Source organism: Triticum aestivum, chromosome 1B, assembly GCF_018294505.1.
Source record: "Triticum aestivum cultivar Chinese Spring chromosome 1B, IWGSC CS RefSeq v2.1, whole genome shotgun sequence".
In the NCBI taxonomy this organism is placed as follows: Eukaryota; Viridiplantae; Streptophyta; class Magnoliopsida; order Poales; family Poaceae; genus Triticum; species Triticum aestivum.
Genome location: NC_057795.1, coordinates 283,413,723 through 283,437,041, shown reverse-complemented (window position 1 = coordinate 283,437,041; position 23,319 = coordinate 283,413,723).

The window sequence follows — 23,319 nt, the reverse complement described above, 5'->3', positions numbered from 1 at the left end:
TAATGAATCATAAGTCTGAAACATTTGAAAAGTTCAAAGAATTTCAGAGTGAAGTGGAAAATCGTCGTAACAAGAAAATAAAGTTTCCACGCTCTAATCACGGAGGATCATATTTGAGTTACGAGTTTGGTTTACATTTGAAACAATGCGGAATAGTTTCGCAACCCATGCCACCCGGAACACCACAGCGTAATGGTGTGTCCGAACGTCATAATCGTACTTTACTAGATATGGTGCGATCTATGATGTCTCTTACTGATTTACCGCTATTGTTTTGGGGTTATGCTTTAGAGACGGCCGCATTCACGTTAAATAGGGAACCATCAAAATCCGTTGAGACGACACCTTATGAACTATGGTTTGGCAAGAAACCAAAGTTGTCGTTTCTTAAAGTTTGTGGCTGCGATGCTTATGTGAAGAAACTTCAACCAGATAAGCTCGAACCCAAATAGGAGAAATGTGTCTTCATAGGATACCCAAAAGAGACTATTGGGTACACCTTCTATCATAGATCTGAAGGCAGGACTTTTGTTGCTAAATTTGGATCCTTTCTAGAGAAGGAGTTTCTCTCGAAAGAAGTGAGTGGGATGAAAGTAGAACTTGATGAGGTAACTGTACCTGCTCCCTTATTGGAAAATAGTTCATCACAGAAACCGGTTCCTATGAAGACTACACCAATCAGTGAGGAAGCTAATGATATTGATCATGAAACTTCAGATCAAGTTACTACCGAACCTCGTAGGTCAAGCAGAGTAAGATCCGCACCAGAGTGGTACGGTAATCCTATTCTGGAAGTCATGTTACTTGACCATGGAGAACCTACGAACTATGAGGAAGCGATGATGAGCCCAGATTCCACAAAATGGCTTGAGGCCATGAAATCTGAGATGGGATCCACGTATGAGAACAAAGTATGGACTTTTGTTGACTTGCCCGATAATCGGCAAGCCATCAAGAATAAATGGATCTTCAAGAAGAAGACTGACGCTGATGGTAATGTTACTATCTACAAAGCTCGACTTGTTGCAAAAGGTTTTCGACAAGTTCAAGGGGTTGACTACAATGAGACTTTCTCACCCTTAGCAATGCTTAAGTCTGTCCGAATCATGTTAGCAATTGCCGCATTTTATGATTATGAAATATGGCAAATGGGCGTCAAAACTGCATTCCTGAATGCATTTCTGGAAGAAGAGTTGTATATGATGCAACCAGAAGGTTTTGTCGGTCCAAAAGGTACTAACAAAGTGTGCAAGCTCCAGCGATCCATTTATGGACTGGTGGAAGCCTCTCGGAGTTGGAATAAACGCTTTGATAGTGTGATCAAAGCATATGGTTTTATGCAGACTTTTGGAGAAGCCTGTATTTACAAGAAAGTGAGTGGGAGCTCTGTAGCATTTCTGATATTATATGTAGACGACATATTATTAATTGGAAATGATATAGAATTTCTAGATAGCATAAAAGGATACTTGAATAAAAGTTTTTCAATGAAAGACCTCGGTGATGCTGCTTATATATTAGGCATCAAGATTTATAGAGATAGATCAAGATGCTTAATTGGACTTTCACAAAGCACATTCCTTGATAAAGTTTTGAAAAAGATCAAAATGGATCAAGCAAAGAAAGGGTTCTTGCCTGTATTACAAGGTGTGAAGTTGAGTCAGACTCAATGCCCGACCACAGCAGAAGATAGAGAGAAAATTAAAGATGTCCCCTATGCTTCAGCCATAGGCTCTATCATGTATGCAATGTTGTGTACCAGACCTGCTGTATGCTTGCAATAAGTTTAGCAGGGAGGTACCAAAGTAATCTAGGAGTGGATCACTGGACAACGGTCAAGAATATCCTAAAATACCTGAAAAGGACTAAGGATATGTTTCTTTTTTATGGAGGTGACAAAGAGCTAGTCGTAAATGGTTACGTCGATGCAAGCTTTGACACTGATCCAGATGATTCTAAATCGCAAACCAGGTACATGTTTATATTGAACGATGGAGCTGTAAGTTGGTGTAGTTCTAAACAAAGCATTGTGGCGGGATCTACATGCGAAGCGGAGTACATAGCTGCTTCGGAAGCAGCAAATGAAGGATTCTAGATGAAGGAGTTCATATCCGATCTAGGTGTCATACCTAGTGCATCGGGACCAATGAAGATCTTCTGTGACAATATTGGTGCAATTGCCTTGGCAAAGGAATCCAGATTTCACAAGAGGACCAAGCACATCAAGAGACGCTTCAATTCCATCTGGGACCAAGTCCAGGTGGGAGACATAGAGATTTGCAAGATACATACGGATCTGAATGTTGCAGACCCGTGGACTCAGCCTCTTCCACGAGAAAAACATGATCAGAACCAAGGCTCCATGGGTGTTAGAATCATTACTTTGTGATCTAGATTATTGACTCTAGTGCAAGTGGGAGACTGAAGGAAATATGCCCTAGAGGCGATAATAAAGTTTTTATTTATTTCCTTATATCGTGATAAATGTTTATTATTCATGCTAGAATTGTATTAACTGGAAACATAATACATCTGTGAATACATAGACAAACATAATGTCACTAGTATGCCTCTACTTGACTAGCTCGTTAATCAAAGATGGTTGTGTTTCCTAACCATGGACATGAGTTGTCATTTAATTAACGGGATAACATCATTAGGAGAATGATGTGATTGACTTGACCCATTCCGTTAGCTTAGCACTTGATCGTTTAGTATGTTGCCATTGCTTTCTTCATGACTTATACATGTTCCTACAACAATGAAATTGTGCAACTCCCGTTTACCGGACGAACACTTTTTGTGCTACCAAATGTCACAACGTAATTGGGTGATTATAAAGGAGCTCTACAGGTGTCTCCAAAGGTACATGTTGAGTTGGTGTATTTTGAGATTAGGTTTTGTCACTCCGATTGTCGGAGAGGTATCTTTGGGCCCTCTCGATAATGCACATCACTATAGGCCTTGCAAGAAATGTAGCTAATGAGTTAGTTACGGAATGATGCATTACATAACGAGTAAAGAGACTTGCCGGTAATGAGATTGAACTAGGTATTGAGATACCGATGATTGAATCTCGGGCAAGTAACATACCGATGACAAAGGGAACAACGTATGTTGTTATGCAGTTTGATCGATAAAGATCTTCGTAGAATATGTAGGAGCCAATATGAGCATCCAGGTTCCGCTATTGGTTATTGAGCGGAGACGTGTCTCGGTCATGTCTACATAGTTCTCGAACCTGTAGGGTCCGCATGCTTAAAGTTAGATGACAGTTATATTATGAGTTCATGTGTTTTGATGTACCAAAGATAGTTCGGAGTCCCGGATGTGATCACGTACATGACGAGGAGTCTTGATATGATCGAGACATGAAGATTAATATATTGGACGACTATATTCGGACACCGGAATGGTTCCGGGGGTTATCGGATATATACCAGAGTACCGGGGGGTTATCGGAACCCCACGGGGGGTTAATGGGCCTCATGGGCCCAAAGTGGAGAAGAGGAGGGGCGGCCGGGGTAGGCCGCGCCCCCCTCCCCCTCTAGTCCGAATAGGACAAGGAGGGGGGCGGCGCACCCGTCGGTGTCAAAACCGGCGGATCTCGGGTAGGGGGTCCCGAACTGTGCGTCTAGGCGGATGGTAACAGGAGACAAGGGACACGATGTTTTACCCAGGTTTGGGCCATCTTGATGGAGGTAAAACCCTATGTCCTGCTTGATTGATATTGATGATGTGGGTATTACAAGAGTAGATCTACCACGAGATCAAGGAGGCTAAACCCTAGAAGCTAGCCTATGGTATGATTGTTGTTCGTCCTATGGACTAAAACCATCCGATTTATATAGACACCGGAGAGGGCTAGGGTTACACAAAGTCGGTTACAATGGTAGGAGATCTACATATCCGTATCGCCAAGCTTGCCTTCCACGCCAAGGAAAGTCCCATCCGGACACGGGACGAAGTCTTCAATCTTGTATCTTCATAGTCTTGGAGTCCGGCCGATGATGATAGTTCGGCTATCCGGACACCCCCTAGTCCAGGACTCCCTCAGCACCTCTTTCCGTCTTCCCCTCTCTCCCTTCCTTCCCCCCTCTCCTAGTTTGACAAGGAAAGGAGGGAGTCCTACTCGCGGTGGGAGTAGGACTCCTCCTGGCGCGCCCCCTCTTGGCCGCCCACCCCCTCCCCCTTGCTCCTTTATATATGGGGGCAGGGGGGCACCTCTAGACACAACAACTATTGATCCTTGAGATCTATTAGCCGTGTGCGGTGCCCCCCTCCACTATATTCCACCTCGATAATATCGTAGTGGTGCTTAGGTGAATGTGGGGACCCCGACTCATAAGTCGAGATCACCGAATGCACGTGTACAGTGATCCTAGAGATCAATGCTCACTGAACACACAGAAGCTGAATAACAAGAGTCTTACATCCATACATACCGTCTTACACAAATTATGACCATTATGGTCAAGTCTTACATTGATAAAGCCTTAAGGGCTGAACATCAAATGAAACACAAGCAGCGGAAATCTTCGTCGATAAGTAGAACCCATGCCGTCTGCCTTAACCCTACAAGCATTCTGACTGGGAAACGTCCTAGTTCGCATGTTCGTCTCCAAAGAACTCTTCTTCGACCTCCGGTTCTTCCATGCCTGGTCAATTAAATAACCAGTGGCAAGCCAATGAGTACTTTGAATATATTCGGAAGCAACCCATGTTTTGCTCCAAGATGTAACAATACATGATATATGTAATTTTTTGCAGAAAGCTAGTTTTGAGTGCAATAACATGTTCAACAACTTGTAAGACATGCATCAAGAGAATTCAAGTAACCATGAGGACAGGTTAGATATCAACATAAATAGAGTGGGCACCAACCCAGCTCAATCATGTCAAGTCCTTTGACTTGACCCAAGTAGTTTTATCAACTCACACACACGGTTGTAAAACTCTGGACATAGTTTAAGCAGCACCGCCCAACTGTCCTTGACCGTGGACACGGGTATTCGAATAGTTTTACACTCTGCAGAGGTTGCACACTGTACCCACAAGATCCGGGGAACTTCCTTGTCATCCATGACCCACGATACCTCAAGTACCCGGGGTAAGCACCCGATCACTATCTTTCCCTAGACGACACTAACATGGAGTCCACTCGATTGGTAGTAACCCCCGTGCCCAACATTTCACATCTTAGAATTGTGGAGCCTCGCTCCCATATTTATCACATACCACTGGCACGGGGTACCAACGGCGTGTCCGGTGCCCCATAAAAATGTTCTTGGCCGCCCTACCCGGCACGACCCCGTCCCGAGAGAGAGCACCAACTCTCCCCCGTCACTGGTAATGCGGGCTCCAAGCTAGTATCAGCCTAGGTAATCAATAATGCCCTTTCCCATACAAGGGTAGAGTGGTTGCGCATGTAAGGTTGGGACAGTTGACAAATCTTAAATCTAATCCGTTTTTTAAAACAACACACACTTTCCTTAGTACACCACTTCGTCATCAAGTGGTTACCCATCTCATCATCTCCCTCGGGCATAAGTGGCACCCGACGGGGTTTTCGAAAAGTCCTTTGAAAATACTTTGTCTCCTTCATCATGCATATACCCGTCCCTTTTTGCGTAGCATCTACTTTAGCATCCTATCTACTCCCACCGGCATAACCCTCATAAGAAGGTAGGGTCATGCACAATGCAAGTATCAACGAGGAAGTAACGGTGGCAAACCACCCCATGTGGTTATCACAGTATCATGTCTACGATGCAAGCAATAAAAGTGCTATATGACATGCATAAAAAGGGTTTCGTAGACATGGTCAAAGGGCTGCTTGCCTGGCCCAACAAAGTCTTCTGGGTCTTCAAAGTCTTCTGGTCCAACTCCTTCGTCAGCAACGCAATCTATCATCGCAAAATAATAACGAGAAAAATAAGGCAATAATAAAACAGAAAAACCAAAGTGCTCAGAAAAATGTCAACTCATTTTTGTAAAATACTAGGGTGAAAACTAAGAAGGGGAAAATTTCTAGTTTTGGATTTGGAGTATCAGAATAGGAGAAATGGATTTACAAATGTATACTTAAATGCTTAAAATCACATTTAAATATTTAGAGTGAAGAAAAGGTTGTTGGATTTGAATGAAAGTTGCACCATTAAATAGGTGGGATTTTTACAAGAATTTAGGAACTGGAATTATTTCATTTGGATAAATATTTTATCCTGTGGGATTTTTGGAAGGGTGACAGAAAAAGAAAAAGAAAAGGGCTCTATGCCTGCTGGGCCAGAACAGCCGCACCGCAGCAGGCCCAGCCAGAGAGGCGGCCCAGCGCGCTGGTGCACGCACGCGCGCTAGGTTTAAACCTCACGGGCGGGGCCCAGGCGTCAGCGAGAGAGAGAGGGGCCATGGAGGGGAGAGGCTGATAGGCGGGGCCCGCCTGTCATCCCTAACCCCGAGTCCAAATGGCCGGCGTGCTCACCGGTGACGATGCAGGGCACGATGAGGTCGGGAGAGGGCACGGCTGGGCTCAGCATCGTCTCGATGTTCGGGTGGTGGTGGTTGCGGTCGCCGGGGTAGCTTGGTTCGCCGGCGACGAGGTCACGCAGCGAAGGGGCTTCGACCGTCGACGGTTCCGGCCGTTTCCGGTTGCTACAGAGAGGGGAAACAAGGGGGAAAGGATCAGAGGGCTGCAGGGGTTCCAGATCGAGAGGAAAGAGGGCCGGGGACGGCCTGTACCTCGCGAACTCCGGCGAGCCGAAGCGGCGGAGCTCGAGCTCGATCTCGAGCTCGGGCAGCTCTGGAGAGGAACTGAGGGTGCAGGGGGATGTTTTGGGGAGTGGGATAGCGAGTGGTGAGGAGAGGAGGGCTCGGGGAGGCCCTTAAATAGGCGAACAGCGGGGTGCCATGGACCCATGCACCGGCGAGCTCCTACTCGTTGCCACAGTGCTTGGGAGGAGCTGACGCCGTGTCTGGGGTGTTGCTGGGCGTGGACTACGCTGAGGGGAGCTAAGGGAGAGAGCGGGGATGGGTCAGAGACGCCGCGCGTGTGAGACGTGCCATTGGCGCGCTCGGGTGGCCAGCGCGCATGCAAGCAGGGGCGAGAGAGGGGGACAGAGGAGGGGGACAGAGGCGTGGCATGTCACAGACATCGAGGCGAATCGTCGGGCGCGCTGGGGAGGCCTGAGGTGGCCGGAGGCGGTTGGAAGGGGGCGGCTACAGTGCGGGAGCGCACTGTAGCGTGCTCCAGAGCGCCCAAATGGCGGGCATTGCCATTCTTTATGCAATGTGGGCGCGCCCAAAGGTGTCTGGTAGCTCAAGGGGGGAGTAAACAAGTAGGAGATGGCCTTGGATGCCCTGGGTGGCCAGCAGGAGAAGAGAGAGGTAGAAGAAGAGGGAGAAATGGGCTGTCCAGAGAGAGAAAGTGGGTTTTTACCCATCCAATAATTGTGTTGTCGGTTTTCTATTGTTACTGGAGGTGAAAGGGGACTAGGAGGGGTTGTGGTAAAAAGTGAAGCTCATGGAGATTAGTGGAAGAGCCCCAAGCAGGGTTTTTAGTAAACATGCAGAAGGTGTTTGATATGGTTTTGGGGTACTTGCACTAATTTACTCCTTGTGGCACTTGGCAGGGGTGTTTTTCATGACAAAATGACAGGGAAAAAGGAAGATGAGCTCATTTGGAAGAGTTTGCTAATGGAACTTGGGCAAACCCTAGAAATTAGCAGAAATGATCTTGTGTAGATCTAGTTGAGAAAATCACTTCTCCTTGATGCACCACTTGGTGTAGTGGCCTCATTTGGTCATGTGACCATGCTCACAAAAGTTGGGGTCAAGGAGAGAAAGTTGGCAGTACAAACTTGTTCAAATATGATTTTGGTCAGAGAGGGTTTTGGGGCATTTTGGTGAACCAAAATGACTTTAATTGACATGAGGCTTTGCAAGGTGATCACAATATGCACTTGTGACTTGCTGGATTTTCCTTGGATTTTTTTGAAAATATTTCCTGTAGAAATATTTCAAATCCTTGAAATGGGCAGAAATGGTTTTGGGAGGTTTTGTCCAATATTTTGAACATGACCATGTGTTGAAACTCTTATATATGGAAAATATATGTCCACTGAGTTTCCCTGATTTTTGTCAAATATTTTTGAAACAATAAAATAATTTGTCCCTATTAAAGACCATTTCTGGCCTTAAGAAAAAGCTTTTAAATAAAATAGGAAAATAGCTTTTAAAATTATATTTTTGTGGTTTAGGGGAGTCCTATATCTAATAGGTCTCAAATATACTTTTTGAAATATTTTTCATACCCTAAATCAAGTACTTGAAGTGCAAACCTCAATTTAGGGGTTTTTGGAAAACTAATTTTTGAAAATACTATTTGGCCAAATTATTTTTGTAAGAAAATACTATATTGCTCTATACACATGGCATGATCATTGGGCAGAAGTTTGGGGCAAGGAGATGAAGTATATAAGGTGGAGTTGTGTTGACTTTAAACAGCACTTAAAAAATCACAGAGAGAAAACCAACTCCAGATAAAAGCCAAATAATGCAAAAGTTTTTGTTGGTCCAAATTTTCATGCTTTAATAATGCAAATGAAATGTTACAAAATGCAGGGTGTGACAGACCTTCCCCCCTTACAAGAATCTCGTCCCCGAGATTCCTAAACTAGGCTTTAAAGATATACGGAAACTCGGATCTAAGGTAGTCTTCACGTTCCCAAGTTGCTTCTGCTTCAGTATGGTTGCTCCACTGGACCTTGAAGTACTTGATGGTGCAGCTTCGAGTGTGTTGCTCAGCCTCATCCAGAATGCATATGGGCCTCTCACGGTAGGTCAAATCAGGCTGAAGGTCAATGGCTTGGTGATTGACGTCCTTGTAAAGATCAGGCTTGTCTGGAACTTGGAGACACTTCCGGAGTTGTGACATGTGGAATACGTTGTGCACATCAGATAGTTCAGGTGGCAGTTCCAACTGGTAAGCCACTTCTCCTCGTTGTTTAGTGATCTTGAAGGGACCGATATATCTTGGTGCGAGTTTCCCTTTAACATGGAAGCGTTGGGTTCCCTTGAGAGGTGTGACCCGGAGATAGACATGGTCTCCAACTCGGAAGTTCATGTCTCTACGACGTGAGTCAGCGTAGCTCTTCTGCCTTGACTTGGCGGTCTTCAAACGCTCTCTGACAAGCTGGACTTGCTCTTCTGCTTCACGGAGGATATCGGGCACAAAGACAAGTCCTTCTCCGGTCTCTGACCAATTGAGGGGTGTGCGGCACTTTCGTCCATATAACACCTCAAATGGTGCCATCTGAAGGCTTGACTGATAACTGTTGTGGTAGGAGAACTCTGCAAAAGGGAGGCAATCTTCCCACTTAGCTCCATATGCTAAGACACAGGCTCGGAGCATGTCTTCGAGTATCTAATTCACTCGTTCTGTCTGACCTCCAGTCTGTGGGTGGAAAGCAATGCTGAAGGACAACTTGGTCCCCATGGCTTCTTGGAACTTCTTCCAGAACCTTGAGGTAAACTGGGTTCCTCGATCTGACACAATCTCCTTGGGAACACCATGAAGGCTTATGATCCTGTTGATGTATAGAGTTGCTAGTTGGTTTCCATCATAGGTAGTCTTAACAGGAATGAAATGGGATACTTTGGTCAAATGATCGACTATGACCCAGATGGAGTCATGTCCCTTGTTTGACCTAGGTAGTCCAGTGATGAAATCCATTTTGACTTTGTCCCATTTCCACTCGGGAACCTTGACTGGTTGGAGCAATCCAGCAGGTCGCTGATATTCAGCCTTGACTCTTTGGCATACATCACACTTTGCAACATAGGTGGCAATCTCCCTTTTCATCCTGTGCCACCAAAATCTTTCCTTCAGGTCTTGATACATCTTGGTTCCTCCAGGATGGCTGGAATACGGGGTGTCATGAGCTTCTTGCAAGATCAGATTCTTGAGCTCAACCTTGTTGGGCACGCAAATGTGATTCCCAAACCACACAACTCCTTGCTCATCCTCTAAGAAACTTTGGGCTTTGCCTACCTTGATCTCCCTCTTGATGCCTTCAATACTTTCGTGTCTCTTCTGAGCTTCCTTAATATCATCCATCAAGGTAGGCCTAACTTCGAGGTTGGCCAAGAATCCTGGTGCAACCAGTTCCAACCCAAAGCTTTCAAGTTCTTCATACAAGGCGGGTAGCTTGTCCTTAAGCATAGCATTCAGGGATCAAGCCTTTCTGCTTAATGCATCTGCTACCACATTAGCCTTCCCAGGGTGGTATTGAACACTGAGGTCATAATCCTTGATCAACTCTAGCCATCTTCTTTGCCCCATGTTCAATTCCTTTTGAGTGAAAATATACTTAAGACTTTTGTGATCCGTGTATATCTCACACTGCTTCCCTAGGAGGTAATGTCGCCATGTCTTCAGGGCATGAACCACTGTTGCTAACTCAAGATCATGAGTAGCATAGTTCTCTTCATGAGGCAGTAGTTGCCTTGAAAGGTAAACTACGACTCTGCCTTCTTGCATCAGAACACCTCCCAGTCCAGTTCTTGACGCATCACAATATATCACAAACTCCTTGTGTATATCTGGTGTGGCCAGAACTGGGGCAGTGGTCAGTCTCTTCTTCAGTTCCTGGAAGCTCTCTTCGCACTTCGGCGTCCATTCAAACTTCTTCTCCTTCTTCAAGAGCTGAGTCATTGGCCGGGCAATGCTTGAGAGTCCTTCAACGAACTTGCAGTAATATCCTGCGAGTCCGAGGAAGCTTCTGAGTTCCTTCACATTGCTTGGGGATTGCCATTCAGTCATGGCTTCAATCTTAGCGGGATCGACCGACAATCCTTCTTCGGTCAAAACATGACCCAAGAATCCAACTTCACGTAGCCAAAATTCACACTTGCTGAACTTGGCATACAGTTGGTGCTCTTGAAGCTTGTCTAGGACCATCCTCAAGTGTGGCTCGTGCTCTTTTTCCGTCTTCGAGAAGACAAGAATGTCATCAATGAAGACAACGACAAACTTGTCCAAATATTCCATGAAGACCTTATTCATGAGATACATGAAGTAAGCCGGGGCATTGGTCAATGCAAAGGACATGACTGTGCACTCATACAGGCCATATCTAGTTACAAATGCCGTCTTCGGAATATCTTGGGGTCTGATTTTCAGCTGGTAGTACCCAGATCTGAGGTCGATCTTGGAGAACACCTTGGCCCCATTGAGTTGATCAAACATATCTTCAATCTTGGGAAGTGGATACTTGTTCTTAATTGTAACTTCATTGAGGGAGCGGTAGTCAATGCACAAGCGGATGGTACCGTCCTTCTTTGCCACAAACAGAACAGGTGATCCCCAAGGGGAGGCACTAGGGCGGATAAATCCCTTCCACAACTGCTCTTCCAGTTGCTTCTTCAATTCTGTTAACTCTTCCGATCCCATTCTATAAGGCTTCTTATAGATGGGTCCTGCTCCGGGTATGAGCTCGATGATGAACTCAATGTCTCGGTCAGGGGGCATTCCCGGTAGCTCATCAGGAAAGACATCGGGGCATTCGCGTACTACCGGCACTTGCTCCAATCCAACTTCAGTCAGACAGTTGACTTGGTTGGCTTGAGCAGAGGAGGGGTTGGAGGCAAATTCAACTTCGACTCCTTGCTCATTGGTCACAGTGACAGTCCGGTTGGCGCAATCTAACAAGCCTTGGTGCTTGATGAGCCAATTCATTCCTAAGATCACATCCAAGCCTTGTGATCCTAAGATGATAAGGTCTGCTAGGAAGTCTACCCCATTAATGATAATCCCGACTCCTTTACATCCTATCTTGGCTCTCATCTGTGCTCCGGGGGTTTGTACCACCATAGGGTTTTTCAGGGGTGTAGGGGTCATGCCACTTTTTAATGCAAACTTTTGGGTGACAAATGAATGCGTGGCTCCAGAATCAAACAAGACAGTTGCAGGTGCTGAATTGACAAGGAACGTACCCAGCACGACGTCCGGGTCTTCCTGGGCTTCTTCCCTAATGACATGATTCACACGTCCCTTGCTGTTGTTGGGTGGGTTGCGGGGAGCTTGGTTCCTCGGTGGCAATCCACGGCCTTGTCCTGGGTTCTGCGCATTGGGGCGCGGGGCGTCGAGCTTCTTGTTGGGGCAATTCTTGGAGTAGTGTCCTGGCTGACCACATCCAAAGCAAGTGACTTGGTTGGGGTTGCTGCTCTTGCCAGCATTGTTATTGGGGTTTTTGTAAGCTGGCCTGGGGTTGGCATACTGCTGAGGTGGATAGTTGGTGCGGGGTGCAGGAGCTCTTGGCTGCTGATAGGTTGGCTTGACCGGGGCTGGCTGCCACGGGCGAGGCTTCTAGTTGCTGGAGCTACCCTTGCTGATCATCTTGCGCTTACGGGTATCATCCAAAGCACGTCGCTTGTCCTCAAGCATGAGTGCCTTGTTCACCAGATCAGGAAAGGTCGGGCAGTCACACACAACAAGCGAGTACTGCAGAGTCTAGTTAAGGCCTTCCATGAAGCGCTCCTTTTTGGCAGCATCAGTGCTGACATCCTTAGGGGCATACCTTGAGAGAACACTGAACTTCTGCATGTACTCCTTGACAGTGCTACTTCCTTGCTTCAGGGCTCCGAACTCACGCTTCTTGATGGCCATGATTCCAGAAGGAATGTGGGCCTTGCGGAATTTTGCCATGAAGTCATTCCAAGTGATGTTTTGCTCAGCATGCATGGCCTTGAATCCATCCCACCAAGCTCTGGCAGTTCCCCCGAGACAGTGGGCAGCATATGCCACCCTCTCACGGTCTTCAGTGCAGCTGACTAGTTCCAACAAGTCCTCAATGGTGCGGACCCAGTCGTCTGCATCCAGGGGTTCAGCAGTCTCGATGAAGGTGGGTGGTGCATGCTTCTTGAACTCCACCAATGTGGAACGTCCATTGCAGTGTCCTGCCGGCTGGCGATTGACAGCTTGAGCAATCATCTGGAGGGCTGCAGTGTTGGCTTGGCTTTCCTCTCGGAAGGCATGGAGAAGCTGAGCCATGTCCATGTTTGGAGGAGGTGGTGGTGGTGGAATCTGTCCTCGGGCTTGGTCCTGGCTGACTCCCGCTTCAGCAGAACCTCCGGCTTCTTGCTGCTGGGTAGAGGTACCAGTACATGTTACAACAGGCATCCTGTTGGAGCGGTCAAGGTCTCATGATTGGGAAAGATGGGGAAAGCAATATAGATGGGACGCCTAGTAAGGGGGTTGGTATGGGACTAATTGTTTTCATGCAAGGGCCAAAAGGGCCAAACACATTCATTAAAGTCCAAATGGGTGATGTAGTCGCTTACAAGTTCCCGAAGGAAAGCACGACATCCATCAAACACATCAAAAGCAAACACAACACTACATGGTTTCATATGAACCATTACAAGTACTCGACTTCGCATAGGGGTACACGACCTATCCTACCGTAGGGGTTACTAACGGGCATATCCAAGTTGCGAATGATGCCTAAGTGGTGGAATGCTCGGTCGTGTAGTCTGGCTCTTCTGGGTCTTCCTCCTCATCATCAGCATCCTTACTTTCCTCTTCACTTGAAGGGGTGGGGGAGTGGAGGAGCTCAACACGGCGTTGCTTTGCTGGTGGGGTGAAGAGCTTGCGGTAGTCCCTTGCGCTCATGCAGTGTTGCTGTGGTGGTTCTCCATCCTTTGGGGGTCTCCCGCCTCTGTATGCGATTGCGGGCTGTCCAGGGGGAGCACCTTCTTTCTTGGTCCTATCCGTCTTCACTTGAGCTTGAGAAGAAGTGCCTTGGTCTCATGAAGTTCCTTTCGGAGCTCCATTGATTCCGAGGCCAAGTGTTGTGCCAAACTATCGGCACAAAGGCTGAAGTAGGTTTGGAATCGGAGTGGACGTCATTCTTCTAATGGTGGAGCTGGTGCACTGCTCTCATCCTCACCTTCCTTCCGATAAGGCAAGAAGCGGGTGGCCAACTCGTCTGCCATCTCTGGAAGAAGGTCTTGGAGGCGGGTGAGTGCCTTGAGGGTTGCCGTCTCGACTGCAAGAACCAAAGTTGCCATCTACAAATGTTTAATGGGAGAGGTCAATAAGGGAAATATATCTTGGGTTGGGTAAGCTTTAGAAAAGAAGAGAAGTTTAGATGGTCTCAAGATAACTAACATCCATGCTAACTAAGGCTTCCTACAGTCAGGATGGCTCTGATACCAGCTCTGTGGGGACCCCGACTCATAAGTCGAGATCACCGAATGCACGTGTACAGTGATCCCAGAGATCAATGCTCACTGAACACACGGAAGCTGAATAACAAGAGTCTTACATCCATACATACCGTCTTACACAAATTATGACCATTATGGTAAAGTCTTACATTGATAAAGCCTTAAGGGCTGAACATCAAATGAAACACAAGCAGCGGAAATCTTCGTCGATAAGTAGAACCCATGCCGTCTGCCTTAACCCTACAGGCATTCTGACCGGGAAACATCCTAGTTCGCATGTTTGTCTCCAAAGAACTCTTCTTCAAACTCCGGTTCTTTCATGTCTGGTCAATTAAATAACCAGTGGCAAGCCAATGAGTACTTTGAATGTACTCGCAAGCAACTTGAGTGCAATGTCTGGTCAATACATGATATAGGTAAATTTTTGCAGAAAGCTAGTTTTGAGTGCAATGACATGTTCAACAACTTGTAAGACATGCATCAAGAGAATTCAAGTAACCATGAGGACAGGTTACAGATATCAACATAAATATAGTGGGCACCAACCCAACTCAATCATGTCAAGTCCTTTGACTTGACCCAAGTAGTTTTATCAACTCACACACACGGTTGTAAAACTCTGGACATAGTTTAAGCAGCACCACACAACTGTCCTTGACCGTGGACACGGCTATTCTAATAGTTTTACACTCTGCAGAGGTTGCACACTGTACCCACAAGATCCGGGGAACTTCCGTGTCATCCACAACCCACGATACCTCAAGTACCCGTGGTAAGCACCCGATCACTATCTTTCCCTAGACGACACTAACATGGAGTCCACTCGATTGGTAGTAACCCCCATGCCCAACATTTCACATCTTAGAATTGTGGAGCCTCGCTCCCATATTTATCACATACCACTGGCACGGGGTACCAACGGTGTGTCCGGTGCCCCATAAAAATGTTCTTGGCCGCCCTACTCGGCACGACCCCGTCCCGAGAGAGAGCACCAACTCTCCCCCGTCACTGGTAATGCGGGCTCCAAGCTAGTATCGGCCGAGGTAATCAATAATGCCCTTTCCCATACAAGGGTAGAGTGGTTGTGCATGTAAGGTTGGGACAGTCAGCAAATCTTAAATCTAATCCATTCTCGAAAACAACACACACTTTCCTTAGTACACCACTTCGTCATCAAGTGGTTACCCATCTCATCATCTCCCTCGGGCATAAGTGGCACCCGACGGGGTTTTCGTAAAGTCCTTTGAAAATACTTTGTCTCCTTCATCATGCATATACCTGTCCCTTTTTGCGTAGCATCTACTTTAGCATCCTATCTACTCCCACCGGCATAACCCTCATAAGAAGGTAGGGTCATGCACAATGCAAGTATCAACGAGGAAGTAACGGTGGCAAACCACCCCATGTGGTTATCACAGTATCATGTCTCCGGTGCAAGCAATAAAAGTGCTATATGACATGCATAAAAAGGGTTTCATAGACATGGTCAAAGGGCTGCTTGCCTGGCTCAACAAAGTCTTCTGGGTCTTCAAAGTCTTCTGGTCCAACTCCTTCGTCAGCAACGCAATCTATCATCGCAAAATAATAACGAGAAAAATAAGGCAATAATAAAATAGAAAAACCAAAGTGCTTAGAAAAATGTCAACTCATTTTTGTTAAATACTAGGATGAAAACTAAGAAGGGGAAAATTTCTAGTTTTGGATTTGGAGTATCAGAATAGGAGAAATGGATTTACAAAGGTATATTTAAATGCTTAAAATCATATTTAAATATTTACAGTGAAGAAAAGTGTTGTTGGATTTGAATGAAAGTTGCACCATTAAATAGGCGGGATTTTTACAAGAATTTAGGAACTGGAATTATTTCATTTGGATAAATATTTTATCCTGTGGGATTTTTGGAAGGGTGACATAAAAAAGAAAAAGAAAAGGGCTCTGTGCCTGCTCGGCCAGGACAGCCGCAACGCAGCAGGCCCAGCCAGAGAGGCGGCGCAGCGCGCTGGTGCACGCGCGCGCGCCAGGTTTAAACCTGACGTGCGGGGCCCAGGCGTCAGCGAGAGAGAGACGGGCGATGGAGGGGAGAGGCTGACAAGCGGCGCCCTCCTGTCATCCCTAACCCCGAGTCCACACGGCCGGCGTGCTCACCGGCGACGATGCAGGGCACGGCGAGGTCGGGAGAGGGCACAGCTGGGCTCGGTGTCGTCTCGCCGTTCGGGTGGTGGTGGTTGCGGTCGCCGAGGTAGCCTGGTTCGCCGGTGACGAGGTCACGCGGCGGAGGGGCTTCGGCCGTCGACGGTTCCGGTCGTTTCCGGCTGCTACAGAGAGGGGAAACAAGGGGGAAAGGATCAGAGGGTTGTAGGTGTTCCAGATCGAGAGGAAAGAGGGCCGTTGACAGCCTGTACCTCGCGAACTCTGGCAAGCCGAAGCGGCGGAGCTCGAGCTCGATCTCGAGCTCGGGCAGCTCTGGAGAGGAACTGAGGGTGAAGGGGAATGTTTTGGGGAGTGGGATAGCGAGTCGTGAGGAGAGGAGGGCTCGGGGAGGCCCTTAAATAGGCGAACAGCGGGGTACCGTGGACCCATGCGCCGGGGAGCTCCTGCTCGTTGCCACAGGGCTTGGGAGGAGCTGACGCCGTGTCTGGGGTGTTGCTAGGCATGGACTAAACCGAGGGGAGCTAAGGGAGAGAGCGGGGATGGGTCAGAGACGCTGCGCGTGTGAGACGCGCCATTGGCGTGCTCGGGCGGCCAGCGCGCGTGCCAGCAGGGGCGAGAGAGGGGGAGAGAGGAGGAGGATAGAGGCGTGGAGTGTCACAGACATCGAGGCGCATCGTCGGGCGCGCTGGGGAGGCCCGAGGTGGCTGGAGGCGGTTGGAAGGGGGCAGCTACAGTCCGGGAGTGCACTGTAGCGCGCTCCAGAGCGCCCAAATGGCCGGCATGGCCATTCTTTATGCAATGTGGGCACACCCAAAGGTGTCTGGTAGCTCAAGGGGGGAGTAAAGAAGTAGGAGATGGCCTTGGATGCCCTGGGTGGCCAGTAGGAGAAGAGAGAGGTAGAAGAAGAGGGAGAAATGGGCTGTCTAGAGAGAGAAAGTAGGGTTTTACCCATCCAATAATTGAGCTGTGGGTTTGCCGTTGTTACTGGAGGTGAAAGGGGACTAGGAGGGGTTGTGGTAAAAAGTGGATCTCATGGAGATTAGTGGAAGAGCCCCAAACATGGTTTTTAGTAAACATGCAGAAGGTGTTTGATATGGTTTGGGGGTACTTGCACTAATTTACTCCTTGTGGCACTTGGCAGGGGTGTTTGTCATGACAAAATGACAGGGAAAAAGGAAGATGAGCTCATTTGGAAGAGTTTGCTAATGAAACTTTGGCAAACCCTAGAAATTAGCAGAAATGATTTTGTGTAGATCTAGTTGAGCAAATCACTTCTCCTTGATGCACCACTTGGTGTAGTGGCCTCATTTGGTCATGTGAACATGCTCACAAAAGTTGGGGTCAAGGAGAGAAAGTTGGCAGTACAAACTTGTTCAAATATGATTTTGGTCAGAGATGGTTTTGGGGCATTTTGGTGAACCAAAATGACTTTAATTGACATGAGGCTTTGCAAGGTGATCACAATATGCACTTGTGACTTGCTGGATTTTCCTTGGATTTTTTTGAAAATATTTCCTGTAGAAATATTTCAAATCCTTGAAATGGGCAGAAATGGTTTTGGGAGGTTTTGTCCAATATTTTGAACATGACCATGTGTTGAAACTCTTATATATGGAAAATATATGTCCACTGAGTTTCCCTGATTTTTGTCAAATATTTTTGAAACAATAAAATAATTTGTCCCTATTAAAGACCATTTCTGGCCTTAAGAAAAAGCTTTTAAATAAAATAGGAAAATAGCTTTTAAAATTATATTTTTGTGGTTTTCTGGAGTCCTATATCTAATAGGTCTCAAATATACTTTTTGAAATATTTTTCATACCCCAAATCAAGTACTTGCAGTGCAAACCTCAATTTAGGGGTTTTTGGAAAACTAATTTTTGAAAATACTATTTGGCCAAATTATTTTTGTAAGAAAATACTATATTGCTCTATACACATGGCATAATCATTGGGCAGAAGTTTGGGGCAAGGAGATGAAGTATATAAGGTGGAGTTGTGTTGACTTTAAAGAGCACTTAAAAAATCACAGAGAGAAAACCAACTCCAAATAAAAGCCAAATAATGCAAAAGTTTTTGTTGGTCCAAATTTTCATGCTTTAATAATGCAAATGAAATGTTACAAAATGCAGGGTGTGACAGCGAAGCCCTGCGTCGGTAGAACATCATCATCGTCACCACGCCGCCGTGCTGACAGAACTCTCCCTCGACACTCGGCTGGATCGGAGTTCGAGGGACGTCATCGAGCTGAACGTGTGCAAGAACTCGGAGGTGTTGTGCTTTCGGTGCTTGATCGGTCAGGCTGTGAAGACGTACGACTACATCTACTCATTGTGCTAACACTTCCGCTTTCGGTCTACAAGGGTACGTGGACAACACTCTCCCCTCTTGTTGCTATGCATCACCATGAACTTGCATGTGCGTAGGAATTTTTTTGAAATTACTACGTTCCACAGCAATAGAGGCCCTGGTCCTCTTCCCAAATATTGAACAGGAAGGGATCCAGCAACGGCCATTTTGAAAGGGGACAACTAGTACAAGTTGTCCTGACTAAAGGTGGTCTTTGCCTGCCAAAGGTGCTAGTGGTGACGCCGTCTAGGGCTCCATTGTGACCTCTATCCTGCCATCCTGCTGGCCTTGGTCTCGTTGCGCCGATATGGAAACCTTCACGTGATGCCTCGGTACTCTGCGCCTGCGCTCGCCCCCTTTGCACCAAAGAGGAAACGAGGACACTGCGCGGGCTGGGGCCCGCCTGGCGCCCGCCTGGTGTTAATCGTCATGGCTTGCGTCATGGGCACCTCGCGAGGTACCCCTCGCCTTGATCTCTCCGCCTCCTCGCGAGCCCGCCTGGTGAGGCCACTCCTGAGGAGGCCTTGCATCGTCAGCCCCGCGAGGCTTGGCCCCTCGCGAGGGTCTTGAGTGTTGGTTAATGAAGATGGGCCATACTGGGCCACTGGTTGAGCCACGCTGCAGGCCGCAGGCAGGCAAGTCTGGGGACCCCCGTTCCGAGAACGCCGACAGTTGCCCCCGGGCCAAATGCCCTTGGACTTGGCTTAGCAGCGAAGCTAAAGGGCAAGTACGGAGCGCCGCGGGCCCCCAGAGCCTGCGGCCTTGGTTGACGCGTGGTAACTTATTGGACGTGGGCGTCTCCGCTTCCCCACGCTGCCCCAATATCCGCCTGGCTAGGTGGCCATGGCGCCTTACACAGTTATTTCCTCCTTGCTGGCAGCGTGCTTCCTATTCCCCCTTTTCCTTTGAATCTCTTCTTCTGCTCCCAATCTGACTTAAGTCTGCTTCCACCATCTCCATGGCGCCAACTAGTAAGGAGAAAGGGAAGAAGGCTCTGCCCCCAACCAGTTCGTCCCCGACAATTGAGCCCGCTGTCGGTCGGTCGCTTGTGCTCAACCTGGAGGCCCTGGGCAAGGTCTACCCTGCGCTTGCTTCCAGCTTCAACAAGCGCAGAAAGACAATGGCCTGGCCTGCGTCCCACGCCTCCATTGACAGGACAGTCACTGAGGTTCAGTTCTTCGTCGATGCCCTGTGGGCTAGCCTGGTTCCCCCTTTCTCCGCCTTCTTCAATGCAGTGCTTTCCCATTATCAGATCCATATAATGCACCTTGATCCCCAATCCGTTACCCTTCTCGCCATCTTCGCCTTCGTTTGTGAAGCCATGGTGGGCATTGCTCCTTTCGTCGCCCTCTTGCTCCACTTCTTCTTGTTGCGCCTGACCGACCCCTCGCAGTGCTCGGGGTGCGTGAGCTTCCAGGCCGTGGCAGAGACGGTCGCCTTGGGGGTTGATTTTGACCTCCCGCCGTCCACGAGCGGGTTCCGGGCATGGTGGTTAGACGTGGATGTCGGAGTGCTCAGACCTCTGCTTTCGCCTCCATCGTTCCCCATTGTCCCCAATCCCGGCTGGGGCCACGAGAGACTCGTGAGCCCCCGAATCTCGGCGTGACTACGCCCCGGGTGGTGAAGGAGTTCCTCTAGTGTCGCATTGCTCCTCTCCAGCGCCATTCCCGACCGATATGGGCCCTGCCGGCGACCGTGACTACATGAGGCTTCAGGAGACAGAACTTGCACCCGAAACACTGAGGATGGTGCTTGAGGTCTTGACTGGCGACCCGTCGCCGGGTGATGTGCCGCACAGGGGTAACCTCCTGTATCTCTGCTCGAACAGGGCTGAGTTCGCGGGATAGATGCCTCTCTTTGATGAATGGGGGTTGCGTCCGGTCGGCCTTGTGGGGTCTCACGAGAATCCTATCGCCGTGGCTCCCTTCCTCACCGCCAGGACCGATCTTGCCCCAAGAGTGGGCGTAGGGGGCAAGAATCGCTTCAGGCTGGAGGCTCGGGTGTCGTGGCACCGACGCCGCACAGGGTTCCCGAAGCGTCATCCTCTGGAGCTCATGAAGCCTGCCCTGAGGCTGTCATCGATGGGGGGACGCGGCCCGCGGTTCCCGAGGTCGGAGCTCCTGAAGCCTCGGCAGGCCATCGGGGGGTGGTGCCTGATTGCCCCTCCCAGCTTGGCGCCCCAGAGGTTGACCGCCTAGGTGCTTCTCCATCCGCGCCACACGCTGGTCGTCATGTCGAGCGCTTGGGTCGGTTCCACGTGGACTCCGCTGCACTCCGCAAGAGGAAGGAGTCTTTGAGTTGCAGTGGTCGCACCTTCCGGCCATTGAAGCATAGGAAGTACTTCGCGTAGATGAGTAAGTACCTCATCCTTGTAATTCTTCAATTACTGCTCCCTTTCCTGATTGTGATTCTTCAGGATCCCTCCTGTCAAGCCTACAGAGTCTCCCAAGAAGCAACCTCCTCCGGCCTTGCCTTCATCACTGGCCTTGAGCGTCCCGATCCTTCATGCTGCCCCTAACACGGGGTCAGTCGGAGAAACACGCATGCCAGCAAGGTGTCTTAAGCCCGTGCCCTTGCCGCCTTTCCTTCGCGACCCCGCCTGGAGTGTGGCCAGCCTGCCCAGGGCTCCTCCTCTGATCGTGGATGGCAGCTGGTTGGCGCCGCTGATGGTGATGGCGATGCCAGTGACAATGACAGCGGCGCCAGCGAGGCGTCTGGAGGCGACCAGGAGGATGCGGTGAGCAACATGTCTGGTTGATCCTGTGTTTCCCTGCTGCTTATCCTGCATACAAAAGCTCGGGCGCGGCCCTGAAGGTTGTAAGAGCATTTTGGTAGGGGAAGCCCCTCATGTAAAAAGATTGCCATCCATATGATTTTAGGAACAATGCTGAACATGCGCCTACATGATTCTACGGGCCCTGCGGTGAGCTTGTTGTTGTGGTTTACCTTTAGCCGGGACAAATCCTGAATAGACTCCCGAGGCCGTGAGCCCCCGAGGGTCCCCTGAGGGGCATGTTAACCAGGTCGTGAGGGCCTCGCGAGAGCGAGTGCCAGCCATGGTACGACATGCGTGTATCATACGTACGCTTCGCCCAGCCCCGTGCGTGAGAGGCTCGCGAGGGGGAGGCAGCTAATGCGAACTCCAAACTAGTGCAGAAACTAGAACACAAGAAACCACACGAACAAGACAAGACCCCCCTGCATACGCATATGCAAATTCATGTGACACTCCAAAATTTTAATTTGGTTTTCATCAAAAACTTTGTGGTTTTTGAAAAGAGGCCATTTAAATCTTTTTCCAGAAAATCCTTCCTCTTAAAAACTTTCTTTTCTTTGGCAAGGATTTTTTTTTCAAACTGTGGTGTTTGATCTTTTGAAACTTCTTCTCTGTTGGTTCCCTCTCAAATTATTTTGGGAGTTTAATTTGTTTTTCTTTTAAAAATAAACTCTATGAAAATTTGGGATTTTCATATCTTGGAAACCACCCATGACTTGGCATTTTTGCCCATGTGGTAAAACCCCTCCAAAACCTCCCCTCCTCCTTGTAATCAGCCTAAGTTCTCTGTCCCAACTAATCCAAGCAAGTTTTGGATTTTATTCTAATTATTTTTCGCCTCAAATCAATTCTGCAAATTATTTTGAACCTTAGTGATTTTCAAAGCAAGTACCACTTTGTCTTTGAGTTTTTATCCCAAACCAACTCTCCTGGGAAGTCCTTTGTACCCACAACCCAGAACCATGTTGATCCACTCCTCCTCTTTTCAAATTTTGCAAAATTCAGTCTCTGCAAGTTTGGACCAGATTTGCCAAATTTGATGAAATTCATACCTACACTCCTCCAAAAATTCCACCAAAAATCAGGCAGCCTACTGTAGCAATGAGAAGCCACTCCACCAAAAATCAGCTCAAGGAAAAATCCCCAGAGGCCAAATTCATTCTGTCGAACACCTTGCTTGCGCTGTTGCTGTTCATTTTCAGAAAATTCAGACTTCAGTGTCATTTTTCGTCCGTCAGCTTCACTCACGCGTTCACAGTGCACTTGGCACGTTCCTCGCCGCCTCTTCCTACTGTCCGAAGCACCACACGCGCACTTGGCCTCTTCCTGGCGTCGGTGGCACGCTGGCCCGCCCTCGCCGACGTCTTCTGCAGCGTCGGGACCTTCCGTGGCGGCCGACAGGGGACGGAACGGTGGCTCAATGCCGTTCGGCACCGCCCAACGCCCCTCTGCTCTCCGTGTGGCCTCATGCATGCCAGTGCACGCCCGTGGCACCGTTGCCGTGGCCCGGCAAGCACGGAACGTGCTCACTGCCGCCGATGGGCCTGCGCTGTCCCGTTCTGTCGAACTCGCCCCTAGTACCAAATCCCAGCCCGATTAGCACCTAAATGGAACCGGTGGACCTCAACGGCGTTGTCCAAGCCCCTAATCCCACTGCCCAACCACAGCGCCGCCGTAATCACTCGCCGGACTTATCCCGTTCGCGGCAACCGCCTCGGGCCGGCTATATATAGCACCCCTAAGCTCCCTCTCGCCCCCGCACACCTCCACCACCTCACTGGACCCCGACCAGCAACTAGAAGAGCCTCGAGGGGCAC